This window comes from Mobula birostris, chromosome 29 (assembly GCF_030028105.1).
Source record: "Mobula birostris isolate sMobBir1 chromosome 29, sMobBir1.hap1, whole genome shotgun sequence".
Lineage (NCBI taxonomy): Eukaryota > Metazoa > Chordata > Chondrichthyes > Myliobatiformes > Myliobatidae > Mobula > Mobula birostris.
Genome location: NC_092398.1, coordinates 9446422 through 9465227, shown reverse-complemented (window position 1 = coordinate 9465227; position 18806 = coordinate 9446422). Strand labels below are relative to the sequence as shown.

At 44.8% G+C, this 18806-nt stretch overlaps 1 protein-coding gene across 2 annotated transcripts in view; it reads left to right on the top strand.

Annotated features, from left to right (window-relative positions):
- The window catches only part of ptafr (platelet-activating factor receptor), an 83038-nt gene that overhangs the window by 18268 nt on the left and 45964 nt on the right, over positions 1-18806 (top strand). The window contains exon 1 of one of the 2 annotated variants that reach the window (XM_072246834.1): positions 932-950. The exons of the other annotated variant lie outside the window; for it this stretch is intronic. The gene's annotated coding sequence lies outside the window, so the exon portion shown is untranslated. Of the gene's footprint in view, positions 1-931; positions 951-18806 lie in introns of those variants that run through there. 2 annotated transcript variants of the gene reach the window in all.

The following is an 18806-nucleotide window of genomic DNA, read 5'->3' as shown; positions in this document are numbered from 1 at the left end:
CTTCTGGGCAGTGTCTTTACAAGATGGGTGACCCCACAGCCATTATCAATACTCTTCAGAGATTGTCTGGCTGGCGCCAGTGGTCGCATCACCAGGACTTGTGATGTGCACCAGCTGCTCACACGACCATCCACCACCTTCTCCCATGGCGCCACGTGACCCTGATCGGGGGGCTAAGCAGATGCCACACCTTGCCCAAGGGTGACCTGCAGGCTAGCGGAGGGTAGGTGCACCTTACACCTCCTTTTGTTAGAGACGTATCTCCACCCTACCAACCCTAACCTGTACATGTTTGAAATGTGGTAGGAAACCAGGGCACATGGAGGAATCCCACACAGACACAGGGGAAACGTACTAATTCCTTACAGACAGTGGCGGGGATCGAACTGGGGGTCACTGTCTCTGTAAAGCGTTGTGCCAACTGCTGCAGTATCTGAGAAAGTATGTCTTCTTTTGCACATTGGTTGCTTATAAGTTGCTGTGTGTAGTTTTTCATCAGTTCTATCGTATACCTTGGTTCCACTGTGAATGCCTGTAAGAAGATGAAACTCAGGATTGTGTATGGTGACATATATGTACTTTGATAATAAATTTACTTTGAACTTTGAGCCATCATGAAGCCCACATGGTATTTGCTAATTTAGTTTATTTGAATGTTGCCTAACAGCAGATGATCTCTCGCTGGGAGAGCCCATTATCTGGCACCTGTGTTGCAGAAGCAGATGTACTTTATCAGCCAAAGAGTGGATGTTGTGCAGACCTGCTGGAAGATAACACCGATTACGCCATTATGAACAGAATTTTAAACTAAACAGAGAACCATCAGTGAACAGCCACACTCCTAATCTCACCATGAAAGGAATTGGCCTCCCAACACTCCCGCTTGCTCGCTGCTTCCAGAGGAAGGTCTCTCTCTCTTCCTCGATGTTGTGGAAGGATTTGGGTCTTGGGTAAGGTTCAATCAATGTGGTTTGTAGACTGGACTCTGCAGTTCATGTTATGATGTGTTTCTGGCTGTTTCTTTTCTTTTTGTTGCTCGTTTTGGGATTTGAATCAGGGCAGCCTGCAGTTAGTGAACGCCGAGCTGAACTGAATTAAACCTTTAATTTTGTGTTTTATAGTCTGTCTTTTTATTGCCTTTTGCACAATCTTTTCTTTTTCTGTGCATAGGGGTTGTTGATGTTTTCCTTTGACCGGGTTTTGTGGGTGTTTCTTTGTTTCGTGGCTGTCTGTGGGGAAGATGAATCTTGGGGTTGTACGTACTTTCGTAAGAAACATGCTCTGAATCCTGACTCTTTTGAAGTGAACACTTTTATGAGGAACATTTAATAGTGAGATCCTGAAGCCACAGCAACTGATCTCCTAAAACTGTGCCTATTTCACCACTCTCTCAGGTAAAACCTCCACCTCTTGTCGAGCTGGACTCATTTACACATCATTGGTGTTGGTGACTGGGCGTTAGAGCAATGGATTTTTGTCTGAGCGCTGCCTACGCAGGGCCCTTAGTAGAATCAAGGATCCCACCCATCCATCCAGCATCCTCTTTGACTTTCTACCATCAGGCAGGAGACCCCAATGCATAAAGACAAGAACGGTCAGGATGGGAAACAGCTTCTTCCCGCAGGCCATTAGGCTTCTGAACTCCCTGCCACATTCAAAGTGTCACCAGTTAATCCGTTCTGTACCGCACAATATTTAATTTATGCACTTTACTTCGTTTATTTATGCGTAGATTTAATTCTTAATTTCCTAAATTGTTGCGTGTCATGCGTGCTACTATGCTTTCCATCCTGGTCCGGAGAAATGTCTCGTTTTAATGGTGACATGTATATAGTTAAATGACAAACTTGTCTTGATTTGACTTGAGATTTAACTGGAAAGAAGTGTCGGAAGTTCCACGATACTCAGACAGAGTAAATGTGAAGGACCTAGTTCCTAAGCAGAGAGATCAGAGGTCAGCACGGGGGTTGGGAGGGGGAGTGGGGTGCAATGTTTAGATTTACATGTCCTACATCATCATCATCATCAGGTGCCGAGCTCAGTTTGAGCTTTGACTGCCATGGCCCACACACTCCTGTTTCAGGTCAAGTGGATCAATTCATTGGTATTCATTTCCAGTTCTCTGGCTGCTGTCTCCATCATCATTTTGTCTTTGTCTTCCTCTTGCTTTCTTCCCTTCAATCTTTCCCATAATTACCATGCATTCTAACTCCTCTTTCCTAATCACATGTCCAATGAAGTTATGTTGCCTTCTCATGATCTCATACATTATTTCTCTTTTTGTGTTTGCTCTGTTCATGACATCCTTGTTAGATATTCGTTTCGTCCATGATATTCTTTGCATCCTCCTCAAAAACCACATCTTTGCTGCTTCAATTCATTTCCTCATGTTACTAGATATTGGCTAACATTCTGAGCCATATAACATAACTGGATAAATGTAACATTTCAGTGCTCTATAAGGCGGATTGTCATGCCTAGTTTAGTATCGGTCAGTATACTCTTCATTCTCATAAAGGTGTCTCTTGCCATCCCTATTCTTCTTTTGATGTCCATGTCGCACCTGCCATCTGATGTCACCCAGCTTCCTAAGTAGCAAAAGTTCTGTACTTGTTTTATGTCTTCCCCATTTATTCTCAGCCTGCAGATAGGATTCTCCTTCTTTTTGGATATCACCATACATTCTGTCTTTTTGCAATTGATAGATAGACCTATTTTTGCACTTTCTTCAACAATTATATCAATTAAGTTTTGTAGTTCTTCCTCTGTACTTGCAATTAACACAGTGTTATCTGCATATCTGCATGGCAAGAGGTTCGATAGTTGTTCACGGTGGTATAGTGGTTAGCACAATGCTTTACGGTACAGACGACTAGGGTTCAATTCCTGCCGCTGCCCATGACTGTGTGGGTTTCCTCCGGGTGCTCTGGTTTCCTCCCACAATCCAAAGACCTACTGGCCTGTGGTTAGGCTAGCATTGGAGGATTGGAACATTGAGTGTCATGGCTCGAAGGGCCAGAAGCACTGTATCTCAATCAATCTAGAGATAGATAGATAGATGTGCTCTGAGTGACCTTGAGCGTGGAATGAATGTTGGTGCCAGAAGTGGCGGTTTGAGTATCTCATAAACTGTTGATCTCCTGAAGTCTCCAGAGTTTACAGAGAATGGTGCAAAAAGCAAAAAAAAAAAAGAGTGGTCAGAGGAGAATGGCTAGAATGCTTCAAGCAACAGGAAGACAACAGTAACACAAATAACCACACATTAGTGTTCAGAAGAGCATAACCCAGTGGCCACTTTATTAGGTACCTCCTGCACTATTACATGTATACACAGGTGAAATGGAAAACTCACGGCGGCATCATGGGCACAATAAAGGCATCCGTTAGTCTTGCGAGACCATGGATCTGCACTTGGAAAGTCTTCACTCTCCAGGGCGCAGGCCTGGGCAAGGTTGTATGGAAGACCAGCAGTTGCCCATGCTGCAAGTCTCCCCTCTCCACGACACCGATGTTGTCCAAGGGAAGGGCATTAGGACCCATACAGCTTGGCACCAGTGTCGTCGCAGAGCAATGTGTGATTAAGTGCCTTGTTCAAGGACACAACACCTTCCCTCGGCTGGGGCTCGAACTCATGACCTTCAGGTCACTAGTCCAATGCCTTAACCACTTGGCCAAGGGCACATAGCATCACTTAAGCAGCAGTCACAAGAAAAGTACATCAATTAAACAGGAGTTATACACAATTTTTACAAGATCACAATTACAACAAAAAGTCCATTATAGTGCATTGTGGGTCAAAATGGTCATAGGCTCCCAAATGAAACTAAGCTGAATGAAAGGGTAAACACCATCCATAACACTTTCCTCTCCTTCCTTTATTGAAATATTATTCCTTACAGTGTTGACAATTCCACCCAACCATTTGGTCCTTTCAGCTAATGCTTCTTCTGTTAAGTCCTGGTGTCTGTGGTGATACTTTATACTTTATACTTTATTGTCGCCAAACAATTGATACTAGAACATACAATCATCACAGTGATATTTGATTCTGCACTTCCTGCTCCCTGGATTACAAATCGATAGTAAATATTAAAAATTTAAATTATAAATCATAAATAGAAAATAGAAAAGGGAAAGTAAGGTAGTGCAAAAAAACCGAGAGGCAGGTCCGGATATTTGGAGGGTACGGTCCAGATCCGGGTCAGGATCCGTTCAGCAGTCTTATCACAGTTGGAAACAAGCTGTTCCCAAATATGGCCGTATGAGTCTTCAAGCTCCTAAACCTTCTCCCGGAGGGAAGAGGGAAGAAAAGTGTTTTGGCAGGGTGGGTCCTGTCCTTGATTATCTTGGAGGCACTGCTCCGACAGCGTGCGGTGTAAAGTGAGTTCAAAGATGGAAGATTGGTTTGTGTGATGTGCTGCGCTGTGTTCATCATCTTCTGCAGCTTCTTCCAGTCTTGGACAGGACAACTTCCATACCAGGTTGTGATGCACCCTAGAAGAATGCTTTCTACGGTGCATCTATAAAAATTAGTGAGGGTTTTACTGCCCACAAACTGCACCACTCTCCACCCATCACAATGAGTCATGTCAACATCCTCTACCTTATTCTTGGAACATGGTGTTGGCAAACCTGTCCAACAATCCACGATTTTACAGTGTCAGCTGCCTCCAAATTTAGTCAAAACTCACTGCGGGCTATCTCTCCCTCTTGACAAGCTGGAATGTGCCCTGCCGATGAACTCAAGCCTTTTCTGTGAACTTCATTTTACGTCGGAGGCACATTGAGAGTTCCACTAGTGTTTACATGATAAGCTTGTATTCCCTGGGCAGGAATTAATTTAGAGTTAGAGTAACTTGAGAGCTAGAATCCTTCAGTTGGTTACTTACCAAGTTACAAACTTCAGGAAGCAAACGTTCTGCAGTTACTACCAACTATATCACAGTCTTACTTCCTCTTGTGTCAGTAGCAATAAAAATCTGGTGAACAATGTGCAGATCCCCTCTGGCTCCCGGTTTGCCCAGAGCAACACGTGCCAGGTTCTGGAGGAAATCAGCTGGTCTGCACTTTCCTTGGTGGGAAATAAGCAGTCAATGTTTGGGGCGGAGACCCTGTGCCGGGGATTTTGGAGATTTTGCTATTATCTTTTTCCGTAAAGCAACGAACTTTATCAAGAAGTCCACCTGTTTGTTACAGAAGTGAGGTATCAGAGTTCGAGTGGCCTCTGACGCACCTGCTAACTTCTTGAGTAGGCTGATCCAAGCAAGGCCGAAACAGAGCATCATATTTGGCTCAGCTTTGTTTCCCAGTCATTGGGCAGGAGTCAGAAGGTCATAGAAAAGTTCAGCACTGAATCAGGCCCTTCGGCCCATCTACTCTGGGCTGAACCATGGAGGAGGAGGAGAAGATGTCGGCGTGACGCAGCGCGCGCGGCCACTTCAGTGGTGATGTCTGTTATTTGTCAAGTAGAGAACCATGCACAATTCTGATTTGATGGAGACAGACATGAGAGTACAGAGGAACATCTAGAGAAACTTCTGAAATGCCCGCTTCGCTGCCGCTGTTGCTGTGTGGTCTGGAATCTCCAGAGGAGAAGGCCCCGAATCCTTGGCTTTGCTTGTTTCAGCGGCCGGGCGAGGTCGAAGGCGCTCGGCAGAGGATGGTTCTCAGGAGGCTGTATCGGAGGGGCTGGTCAGAGGCTTGAAGTTTTTGGACGAATGGACTCAGTGTCAGTTGTGGTCGGCTGCTTCCAATGCATCAGCAGTTGGCGGCGCCTGGAGGTTTATGGCAGGGAGTTTCTCCCTTTGCCGCCTGCTATCGGGGACTCGGGGACTTTGAGACTATTTTTACCATGCCCATGGTCTGGTCTTTATCAAATTATGGTATTGCTTTGCACTGCTGTAACTATATGTCATAATTATGTGGTTCTGTCAGTGTTAAGTCTTTAGTTTCTCCTGTTTTTCTGCGATATCATTTTGGAGAAACATTGTATCATTTCGTAATGCATGCATGCATTTCTGAATGACAATAAACGAGGACTGAGTGTTCTCATAATCTAATAGCTAATAAAGTGGACACTGAGTGTCAGAGCAGAACTTCTTCTTGCACTTCAAAGTCCTTTCTCTTCTGAGCGTGTCAGTCGCTCCTCGACATTCTCAGCATTCCCCGAGTCTTCAGCTGCCTCAGACGATGATTCGCATGGTCCCCCTTTCAGTTGCTGCATCCAGGAGCTATGGAATATTACAGCGATAGTAAGTGTGACAGCCAGAAGTCCATCAGTGTCAGTGTGTTGACATCGAAGTGGGTAAAATAGTGTAAATAGTGTAAATTATTTATTTATTGAGATACAGTGAGGAATAGGCCCTTCCGGCCCTTCGAGCCCTTCGAGCCGCAACATCCAGCAACCCCCGATTTAATCCTGGCCTAATCACGGGACCAATTAACGTACCAACTGATGTGTCTTTGGACTGTGGGAGGAAACCAGAGCACCCGGAGGAAACCCATGCGGTCACAGAGAGAGTGTACAAACTCCTTATAGGCAGCGTCAGGAATTGAACCCAGGTCACCTGTACTGTAAAGCGTCGTGCTAACCACTACGCTACCATGCTGCCTGATAAATAAATAAGTAAAGATAAAGAACAAATAGAGAGTAAAGATAATAAAAGATAAATATATGAAGATCAATTAATTTTATTTGTTGTGTGTGTGTCGAAACACATAGTGAGTTGCATGGCAACATACACAAAATGCTGGAGGAACTCGGCAGGCCAGGCAGCATCTACGGAAATGAGTAAACAGTCTACATTTCAGGTCGAGACCCTTTGGCAGGATTGGAGAGAAAAAGATGAGGAGTCAGAATTAAAAGGTGAGGGGAGGGGAGGGAGAAGCACCAGGTAATAGGTGAAACCGGGAGGGGGAGGGGATGAAGTAAAGAGTTGGAAAGTTGATTGGTGAAAGAGATACAGGGCTGGAGAAGGGGGAATCTAATAGGAGAGGACATAAGGCCACGGGAGAAAGAAAAGGCGGAGGAGCACCAGAGGGAGGCGATGGATAGGCAAGGATATAAAGTAGAGAGGGAAAAGGGCATGGGGAATGGTGAAGGAGGGGAGAGTGGGGGCCATTACCTTCCCCCTTTGAATGTTGAACTCTGGCAACATGTTATAAATATCAACCACTTTCTGTGTAAAAACTTTACCCCTCAGATCCTCAGCAGCACCCACCAAATGCTAGAGGAACTCAGCAGGTCAGGTAGCATCTACGGAGAGGAATAAGCCATCGACATTTCGGGCTGAGATCCTTCTCTAGTCCTGAAGAGCCTCGGCCTAAAACGTTGACTGTTCATTCGTTTCATAGATGCTGCCAGACCTGCTGAGCTCCCCCAGCATCTTGCATGCGTCCCTTTGGATTTCCAGCATCTGCAGACTTTCTCTTGTTCATGATTTGCCCCTCGAATCCTTGTCTTATGTTACATGTTAGACTGTACGGTTCTTTGCTGTTTGTGCGTGTCCTCCCTTCTATGGACACTGTCTGTACTTTTCACTGTATCAGAACAACAGCCAGCATACTTAAAGAGTCTGCCCATCCCAGACATGACCTCTTCTTCCCTATCCCGCTGGGTAGGGCAGCATCTACCCCATGGTTATTAGACTACTAAATAGTTCCTTAGTACGATAAGATGAACTCTTGACCTCACAATGTACCTTGCTATGATTTTTCACCTTACTGTTTACCTGTGCTTGACTTTCTTGTAGCTGATACACTTTATTCTGCACTGTTATTGTTTTAGCAACGCACACACAAAATGCTGGAGGAACTCAGCAGACCAGGCGGTGTCTGTGAAAAAGAGCACCGTCGACATTTTGGGCCGAAACCCTTTGGCAGGACTGAGGGGTCTAAACACCTTCAGGGTAGGCACCCCTGAAAAAGACTTCGCGGTGTGGTAATCCAATCACAATCTTCAGTCCTCCGGCATTTTGTGCGCGTTGTTCAGATTTCCAGCATCTGCAGATATTCTCTTGTCTGTTATTGTTTTACCTTGATGCACTGTGTGATTATCTGATTTGTATGAATAGCATGCAGGGCAAGTTTGAAACTGAATTTCGGCACATGTGAGAATAATAAACAAACCCAGCAAAGCACAGAAGGGTAGAGAGGGTCTGGGAGGGACAATTCGAGTGTAGAAGCTTACTATGTAAAGGCATGTCTCTCAGTGTAAGTTCAAAGTTCAACATTAAAAGTAAATTTATTATCCAAGTACATATATGTCACCATATACATCCCTGAGATTTATTTTCTTGTGGGCATACACAATAAATCCACAACAGAATAATAACCATAATAGACTGTGCCAACTTGGGCATTCAACCAGTTTGCAAAAGACAAAAAACTGTTCAAACACAAACAGAAAGAAATAATCATAATAAACAAATAAGCAATAAATATCGAGAACATGAAATGAAAAGTCTTTGAAAGGGAGTCCATTGCTTGTGGGAACCTTTCAGTGATGAGGCAAGTGAAGCTGAGTGAAGTTATTCCCTTTGGTTCAAGACCCCTGATGGTTGAGGGGTAGTAACTGTTCCTGAACCTGGTGGTGTGAGTCCTGAGGCTCTTGTACCTTCTTCCAGTGTGAAGAGAACATGTCATAGAAACTTAGAAAACCGACAGCACAATGCAGGCCCTTCGGCCCACAAAACTGTGCCGAACACATCCTTACCTTAGAACTACCTAGGCTTACCCATAGTCCCCTATTTTTCTAAGCTCTAGGAGTCTCTTAAAATACCCTGGAGTTTCTGCCTCCACCACCTTCGCCGGCAGCCCATTCCACACTCTCACTACTCACTGTGTAAAAAAAAATTACTCCTGACATCTCCTCTGTACCTAAAACTGTGCCCTCTCGTGCTAGCCATTTCAGCTCTGGGGAGAAAGCCTCTGACTATCGACACGATCAACGCCTCTCATCACCTGGTATACCTCTATCAGGTCACCTCTCATCCTCCGGGCGGTGGGGGTCCCTGATGATGGATGCTGCTTTCCTACGACAATGTTTCATGTAGGTGCGCTCAGTGGTGGGAGTTACTTATGATGGACGGGGACATATCCAGGACTCTTTGTACGGCTTACCGTTCAAGGGCATCGGTGTTTTTATACCAGGCTGTGATGCAGCCGGTGTATGGTACGTGGAATAGAAATAGAGGAGCCCTCTTACACCTGAAAGTTAGAGCTCCTTGAGACGGGAGAGGCAAGACCAAGGAAGGTTTCGAACAAGATTGAAAATTAAAAAAAATAAGACTTTGTTTGACTGAGACCGATTAAGGACAGCGTGTGTGGGAGCTGTGGATGAACTGGAGCTGCTGTAGGTGTAATGGGTGATCTGGATCTAGTGTGGGAGTGATGGGTGATCTGGATCCAGTGTGGGAGTAATGGGTGATCTGGATCTAGTGTGGGAGTGATGGGTGATCTGGATCCAGTGTGGGAGTAATGGGTGATCTGGATCTAGTGTGGGAGTGATGGGTGATCTGGATCTAGTGTGGGAGTGATGGGTGAACTGGATCCAGTGTGGGAGTAATGGGTGATCTGGACCTGATTTGGGAGTGATGGGTGAACTGGATCTGATCTGGTTTGGGAGTGATGGGTGAACTGGATCTGGTTTGGGAGTGATGGGTGAACTGGATCTGATTTGGGAGTGATGGGTGAACTGGATCTGATCTGGTTTGGGAGTGATGGGTGATCTGGATCTGGTGTGGAAGTGATTGGTGAAATGGATCTGATCTGGGAGTGATGGGTGAACTGTACCTGGTTTGGGAGTGATGGGTGATCTGGACCTGGTGTAGGAGTGATGGGTGATCTGGATCTGATTTGGGAGTGATGGGTGAACTGGATCTGATTTGGGAGTGATGGGTGAACTGGATCTGATCTGGTTTGGGAGTGATGGGTGATCTGGATCTGGTGTGGGAGTGATTGGTGAAATGGATCTGATCTGGGAGTGATGGGTGAACTGGATCTGTTGTGGGAGTGATGGATGATCTGGATCTGGTGTAGGAGTGATGGGTGATCTGGATCTGATTTGGGAGTGATGGGTGAACTGGATCTGATCTGGTTTGGGAGTGATGGGTGAACTGGATCTGATTTGGGAGTGATGGGTGAACTGGATCTGGTTTGGGAGTGATGGGTGATCTGGATCTGGTTTGGGAGTGATGGGTGATCTGGATCTGATTTGGGAGTGATGTGTGAACTGGATCTGTTGTGGGCGTGATGGGTGATCTGGACCTGGTGTGGGAGTGATGGGTGATCTGGACCTGGTGTGGGAGTGATGGGTGAACTGGATCTGGTTTGGGAGTGATGGGTGAACTGGATCTGGTTTGGGAGTGTTGGGTGAACTGGACCTGTAGTTATAAGGGTTAAATACCTTGAATTTACATTCTTACCCTTATTTACCGATGCCTCCATTGTCTTCTCCTCCCTCCTCACTAACCTGCTCCTTCTATTCAGAGATGTTGACACTCAGGAACGTGAACCTGCTCAACCTTCCGACTGCTGATCCAGAATAAATTTCTTGGTCTGACTGATCTTGAGTCTGTTGCTGCAATACCAGTCAACCAGCTGATCTATCTCACTCCTGTACGCCTCCCCATCACTATCTGAGATTCTGCCCACAACGGTTGTGTCACCAGCTAATTTGTAGATGGATTTTGATCTGTGCCTAACTGCATAGTCATGGGGGTAGAGAGGTAAGAGCTGTCGGCTAAGCACACATTCTTGACGTGCTTCAGTGTCCATGGTCAGCGAGATGGAGATGTTCTTTCCAATCCGCATGGACCGTGGTCTCCTGGTGAGGATGTCGAGGATCTGGTTGCAGAGGGCCATGTTTTGGAGCTTGGTGATCAATAAGCAGCAGCCTGACATAGGTGTTGTTGTTGTCCTGATGGTCCATGATCAACTTCACTCTGTGTATCGACATACATGAGACAAATAGAGCTCATCTTACCTTTCTGATCCTGTGAAGAGCTTTGAATAGGTTTTATTCTTGTTATTAAAAGCTGCCAGGACATGACAGTGCTGAACTTTTGTTCAGTTACCTCATTACTGTAAATAGGATCTTGCTGTTCCTAATCTTGTCACTGTGGTCCCCACAGAGGTGACAGCTTTTATACAAAAGTGACTACGAGAGGATTTCGTTGGTTGTAGAGTACATGAAATCATGCACTCAGTTGGCACTTTATTAGGTACACCTGTACAACTGCTTGTTAACGCAAATAACAAATCAGCCAATCATGTGGCAGCATCTCGATGTGTAAAAGCATGCGGACATGGTCAAGAGGTTCAATTGTTGTTCAGACCAAACATCAGAATGGGGGAGAAGTGTGAGTGACTTTGGCTGGTGCCGGGAATAGTGGTTTGAATACATCAGAAACTGCGTATCTTCTGGGATTTTCACACACAGCTGTCTCCAGAGTTCACAGAGAATGGTGCAAAAAACAAAAAAAAAACATCCAGTGAGCCTTGTTAATGAGAGAGGTCAGAGGAAAATGGCCAGACAGGAAGGAAACAGATAACTACGCGTTAAAACCAGTGGCGTGCAGAAGAGTATCTCTGAATGCACAGCAGGTTGAACCTTGAAAAGGATGGGCTGCAAGACCAGAAAACCACAGGCACACACTCAGCAACCACTCTATTAGGTAGATGAGGTTTCTAATAACGTGGCCAGTGACTGTATCTGACTGGGTGAATTAAGGTAGGCTGGATGAGTGGAACTGGTCTTACTGATGTTGAGTGTAAGGTTGTTGTCACAACATCACTCAACTAGCTGATATATCTCGCTCCTATACGCCTCCTGGTCACCATCTGAAATTCTGCCAACAGCAGTTGCATAATCGGCAAATTTATAGATGGAATTTGAGTTGTGTCTCGCCATGCAGTCATGGGAGTAAAGAGATAAGAGCAATGGGCTAAGCACACATCTTTGAGGTGTTGATTGTCAGTGAGCTGGAGGTGTTATTTCCGGTCCGCACAGACTGTGGTCTTCTGGTGAGGATACTTGTTCATGCAAATATCCAATCAGCCAGTCATGTGGCGGCATCTCAATACATAAAGCATACAGAACTAGTCAGGAGGTTCAATTGCTTTTCAGACCAAACATCAGAATGGGGAAGAAATGTGTTCTAAGTGACAGGGGCCCAGGCTTTGGAGCTTTTTGATCGGACATGTAGGAAAAATTGTATTAAGCACCGAGCTGTAGTCAATAAACAGCAACCTTAAGTAAGTATTCCTCCAAGAGGACCAAAACTTTGTTGCAACACACATCAAAGTTGCTGGTGAACACAGCAGGCCAGGCAGCATCTCTAGGAAGAGGTACAGTCGACGTTTCGGGCCGAGACCCTTCGTCAGGACTAACTGAAGGAAGAGTGAGTAAGAGATTTGAAACTGGGAGGGGGAGGGGGAGATCCAAAATGATAGGAGAAGACAGGAGGGGGAGGGATGGAGCCAAGAGCTGGACAGGTGATTGGCAAAAGGGATACGAGAGGGTCATGGGACAGGAGGTCCGGGGAGAAAGACAAGGGGGGTGGAACCCAGAGGATGGGCAAGGGGTATAGTTAGAGGGACAGAGGGAGAAAAAGGAGAGTGAGAGAAAGAATGTGTGTATAAAAATATGTAATGGATGGGGTATGAGGGGGAGGTGGGGCATTAACGGAAGTTTGAGAAGTCAATGTTCATGCCATCAGGTTGGAGGCTACCCAGACGGAATATAAGGCGTTGTTCCTCCAACCTGAGTGTGGCTTCATCTTTACAGTAGAGGAGGCCGTGGATAGACATGTCAGAATGGGAATGGGATGTGGAATTAAAATGTGTGGCCACTGGGAGATCCTGCTTTCTCTGGCAGACAAACCACAACTTTGTTGTAGGGTTTGGAGGCTTGTGTGCCTCAGTGACCCAGAGAGCTACGTTGGCTGGAGTCAGGGCTTTATGCTTTGGCTCTTGGTGGGGTCACCCATGCCAAAAAGGTCAAAGGGTAGAAGCCAGACTCAGAGTGGTCCACCGGTCCTCCAGGTTCAGGGGTTCAGCTCAGCTGACTGGTAAAACAAAATTGTAATGGAAACAGCAATGAAGAATCCTTCTACATCTGAGTGCGACGGTATTCCTGAGACTTGCAGCTGCTGTGTTGGGGCATATCACACAGAATAAATATTAAATATACCCCAAAAATCATATTCAAAGAAAATTCGTCTGGTCATCAGTTCCATCAATTTTCCCACAAGCATTCTTCTGTGTTATGCATATTTGGCAGAGTATTAATATATCCGGTAATAATCGATGTTGTGAACATACACAATCTCCTTCAGACGTGATTCCATGGGAATGAACATAATTTGGTCCCACTCCAGTCCTCTAATCTAAGAATGGTGTTCTTAGAACAGACCAAAGAGTAAACACACTTGTTGAAAATTCCTGTGACCTCGAACTGTTCCTCACTGATTCCAATCACTATTAAGAAAGAGATTGTACTTGACATGCTGGTCAAGTGCAGTTCGCTTGTCAATATGAAGGCCACAGACAGGCACGTGTGCATTAGATGAATTTTGAGAAATTTTTGGACGATGGGTCTAAATGAAGTTTATCAGCATAGTGGAGAACTTCTGTTTACGGCAACTTCAGAAATAACTGACAATATTTGGATTGTTGTAGTTGAGCACTAAGATGCAGTAAAGAGCTTTTGTTTTGTGTGTCATCCGGACAGATCCTGCCATAAATAATTAGTTATGGCGTTGAATTATTTTTATCACAGGTACCGAGGCACAGTGAAAAAATTGTCTTGCATACAGATTAAATCAAAATGTTAAAAAAACACAGAATTCAGAATATAGTTTTGTACAGTAATGTGCAAAAAGTCTTGGGCACATTTATCTTTATCTTTTCAAATCTTTTTATTATTATTATATTACTCAAAAATAACACGAGTACACCAAAGTAAGCAACACTTACAATGTCTCAAGGGAAAAAAACATTATTTTAAGGATTGAAAAAATTTGGTGATAATATAAAAAACGCTACTAAGCAGAAAAGTGGGGGGGGGAAAACTCCATTAGGTGTACAACCTCAGAGCCATGCGTCATACAAAAAGCTTCTAAAGATAAACATCAAACTGCCAGCAAGAAAAAAATAACATTTATACGTTTATACATAGCTGGGGTGCCGAAGACTTTTGCTCAGTACTGTATTTCTCAACGTGGAGCGGAGGGCGAGTTTATAAATCTGGTGGGAGGGAAAGGATGTTGGGGAATGTGAGGGTGGAGTGCCGTGGGAGGAGAGTGGGACAGGTGGCAGAGAAGGAGTGCCGGGGCAGTGGAAGGCTGGCACGGGTGCAGACACGCCCAGCCCTGAGGCACTAGGCAAGGTTACTTGATTCTAGACAATTGGTTTAGTGATAATTACAGAATGTCTCTCTGGTGCTTCCCTTCTCCCTTCCCTAGACACGTGGCAGCACCTGTGAGCTGCCTCCAGTACGTTTTTGGGGTCTGTTGGTCGTTGACGCACATGATGTAGTTCACTATATTTTCCGATGTTTCGATGTACATGTGACAAATAAAGCTAATCTTCCTCTCTTTCTTTCTTTCAAAAGTTTATATTTTAAAAGGACGTTGGTCGTAACTCTTACAGTCTTGGAACTGAGATTTGAAAGAGAAGCGCAATTATAGAGCCGCTATGCCGGAGAGAACTACTCGACTTGGCATTTTTCAAGAGTCCGTTTTGTTGAATGGGAAGCAATCCTTCCTTTTGCTCATAGACATGCATTCAAAGAGAGAGGGGTCAGATGGGTGGGTTTATAGAACATAGAATAGTACAGCACATTACAGCCCCTTCAGCCCACAATGTTGTGCCGACCCTCAAACCCTGCCTCCAATATAACCCCCCACCTTAAATTCCTCCATATACCTGTCTAGTAGTCTCTTAAATTTCACTAGTGTATCTGCCTCCACCACTGACTCAGGCAGTGCATTCCACGCACCAACCATTCCCTGAGTAAAAAACCTTCCTCTAATATCCCCCTTGAACTTCCCACCCCTCACCTCAAAGCCATGTCCTCTTGTATTGAGCAGTGGTGCCCTGGGGAAGAGGTGCTGGCTATCCACTCTATCTATTCCTATTAATATCTTGTATACCTCTATCATGTCTCCTTTCATCCTCCTTCTCTCCAAAGAGTAAAGCCCTAGCTCCCTTAATCTCTGATCATAATGCATACTCTCTAAACCAGGCAGCATCCTGGTAAATCTCCTCTGTACCCTTTCCAATGCTTCCACATCCTTCCTATAGTGAGGTGACCAGAACTGGACACATTACTCCAAGTGTGGCCTCACCAGAGTTTTATAGAGCTGCAACATTACATCGTGACTCTTAAACTCTATCCCTCGACTTATGAAAGCTAACACCCCATAAGCTTCCTTAAATACCCTATCCACCTGTGAGGCAACTTTCAGGGATCTGTGGACACGTACCCCCAGATTCCTCTGCTCTTCCACACTACCAAGTATCCTGCCATTTACTTTGTACTCTGCCTTGGAGTTTGTCCTTCCAAAGTGTACCACCTCACACTTCTCCGGGTTGAACTCCATCTGCCACTTCTCAGCCCACTTCTGCATCCTATCAATGTCTCTCTGCAATCTTTGACAGTCCCCTACACTATCTACAACACCACCAACCTTTGTGTCATCTGCAAACTTGCCAGCCCACCCTTCTACCCCCACATCCAGGTTGTTAATAAAAATCACGAAAAATCGAGGTCCCAGAACAGATCCTTGTGGGACACCACTAGTCACAATCCTCCAATCTGAATGTACTCCCTCCACCACATATGTACAACAATGGAACAACATACCATGGAAAATTTGAGATGGATTTTTGACACACATGGAATATTGGCAGAATTACTGTCTGATGATGGACTACCATTTGTATCACATTCCCTTGACAGTTTTATGCCATGGCACATTATCAAATATCTGTAGAACCTTTATGCATCATTGGGCTTTTGTCGAGGGCAGCTGGCACCTAAACTGAGGGGCACAATGTTCTCGCAGGGAATTTCATTTGTGCTCCGTGGGAGGGACCAGAACAGTAGCTCAGCAAATGGGAGAACTAAGAGGAATGTAGAAGTTAGGTCAAGTACTTCTCAGTTCTTTGGTAAAGCAGTCAGCATAATCAAAGATTCTTCCCATCCTAATCATTCCCTCATCTCTCTCCTCCTATCAGGCAGAAGATACAAAAGACTGAAAGCATTTAGCACCAGGCTCAAGCTTCCATCCGGCTCTCATAAGACTATAGAATTGACCTCTTGTATGATAAGATAGATTCTTGGCGCAATCCAACTCATCATGATCTTGCACCTTATTATATTCTTGCACTTCATTTCCTCTGCAAATATAACACTAAATTCTACATTATTTTCTCCTCCCCTGCTTATAACCTCCTTTTCTCCCATGGTCCAATCTCTTCTCCAATCAGTTTCCTCCTTCTTCAGCTCCTTACCTTTTCCACCTATCACTTTCCAGTATCTCAGCTTGTTCTCCGCCCCCCTCATATTGGCTTCACCAATCAACTTGGAGCTTATACTGATATGATGAAATGATCTGTATGGATGGGATGCAAAATGAAGTTTGTCACGTGACATTATTAAACCAATTTAACAACGTTGAGCGCAGAAGAGAAAGCCGTCCATATTAAAAGAATCCTTGAGAAAACAAATAGCAAGGTCACCCAAGCTCTGTGATAAATCACCAGTTGGCAATACCTCTTGCTCAAATACCTGTGATTCCACATTCTGCCCTGTTAATGCATCAATGTGGTTGCACATGACTAAACTTGGCATGGCCTAATTTATAGAAGAGAGGAGAGAGGCCACAAGTGAAGCAAAACACAGTGATCTATTAATGGTTGGAAGTTTGTGTACTCATGGAGTCAGCTTCACAGCATTAATTGGGGGTACCTGGGATCTCTCTCCAAAAGCTTTTAGACCATTAATGCTAAAAGGTATCTAAAAGAATATCACGTGTGAAGATGGTGCCAACAAACAACACAACCTTGGGCAGCATCTTCCAGGTAGTCCACAAAACTGTTTCCTTCACTTCTTTTCCATCTTGTTTTCCCTATAAATGTGCTTCTGTTAATGTTGGAGCCTGCAATTTGCAGCTTGAAGGTGTCCTGTTGGGCTGACTGAGCGATCTGGCACTTTATTGTCTCTGAGAACATTCCAGGGGGTGTTGACTTTCTTGTTGTCATTTGCACGATTTGGTAGTGTGTGTGGGGGTGGGGGGGGGTTGATATTTTTCTTTGAACGTCTTCCATGGTTTTCTTTGTTTTGTGGCTGTCTAGAGAAGATAAATCTCAGAGTTGTATACTGCATACATACTTTGACAATAAATGAACCTTGAACCCAAGTGGTAGAGAGACAGTATAAAGTTATACAGCAGTTCAGGCTAATTAGGAATGGCTAAGGAACATAAAGAAGCATTTCAGATAACACTGGGTGAACTAGAATCCATTCCTCTGCCTTTGATTTCTGCAATGGGCAACTGGTTTGTCGGCGGCTCAGGGGTATGTCTTTTTAGCGTATAGGAATTGTACCTGTGTTTTGGAAATACTTTGTGTTTAAGAAATGGTTTGTAATTTGGAAGCCTTTTGTAAGATGGAAATCCTCTGTGAGCTTTAAATGTGTATCACAGAAAATAAATGAACTGTGTTTTAGGCTACTTTGTTAGCTGGAAGTAAATTCTCCTTGGTAGAGAGAGGGAACCCACCACCCGGTTAGTGGATGTTGGGAAGTAAACTTGTCTTTGAAGTTTGGTTAGTTACAGTATAACTTCCTAACTTCCGTTTAGTGAAGGTACCTGCAGCTACAGAACTGTGCAAAAAGCCTTGACTTATATCTAGCCTAGGACTTTAGCTATTTATAGCTAGAGTGTCTAAGACTTTTGCACAGCTCTATATTTGTCAACATTGAGTGGAGAGCAAGACTGTAAATCTGGTGGGAGCGGAGGATGTTGGGAATAGCGAAGTGGAACACTGCAGGAGAGGTGTCAGGCAGGTGGGAGAGAAGAAGTGCCAGGGCAGGGGAGGGGGCTGACGTGGCTGCAGACACACCTAACCCTGAGACACCAGGCAAGGTCATTTGAATCCAAATCATTGGTTTATTGATCATTACAGAATGTCTCCCTGGTGCTTCCCGCTCCCTCCCCTCTCCCTTCCCCTTTTCCCAGCCATGATTCCCCTCTCCCTGCCCCCTTCCCACTCTCAGTCCACAATAGAGACCCAAATCAGAATCAGGTTTATCATCACTCACATATGTCATGAATCTTGTTTCTTTTTGCGCAGCATTACAATAGAATACGTAAAATTACTACAGTACCGCAGTGCCTCAAGGTCGCTAGTTCGAGCTCAGCTGTGGCAGCGTGTTTGTGCTCTTGAGCAAGGCAATTAATCACACATTGCTCTAGTCTGTGTGAGGAGTGGCGCCCCACACAGATTTCCAACCTGCGCCTTGTCTTGTAACGCATGAAAATGCCCAGTGCAGGCCTCTCATGGTCCGAGTCGACGTTCCCTCCCTCCCACTGTGCAAAAGTCTTAAGGACCTTGGCTATCTATTTATCTATCTACATATATATATATATATATATATATATACACACACACAGACACACAGTGTGTGTGTGTGTGTGCCTAAGACTTTTGCGCAGTGCTATATATTCAATGGGACTTAGGGTCTTTGTTTGAGTTTAGAACTTCGAGGTCAGCAAACCCAATGCCATCTCAAACAGGAG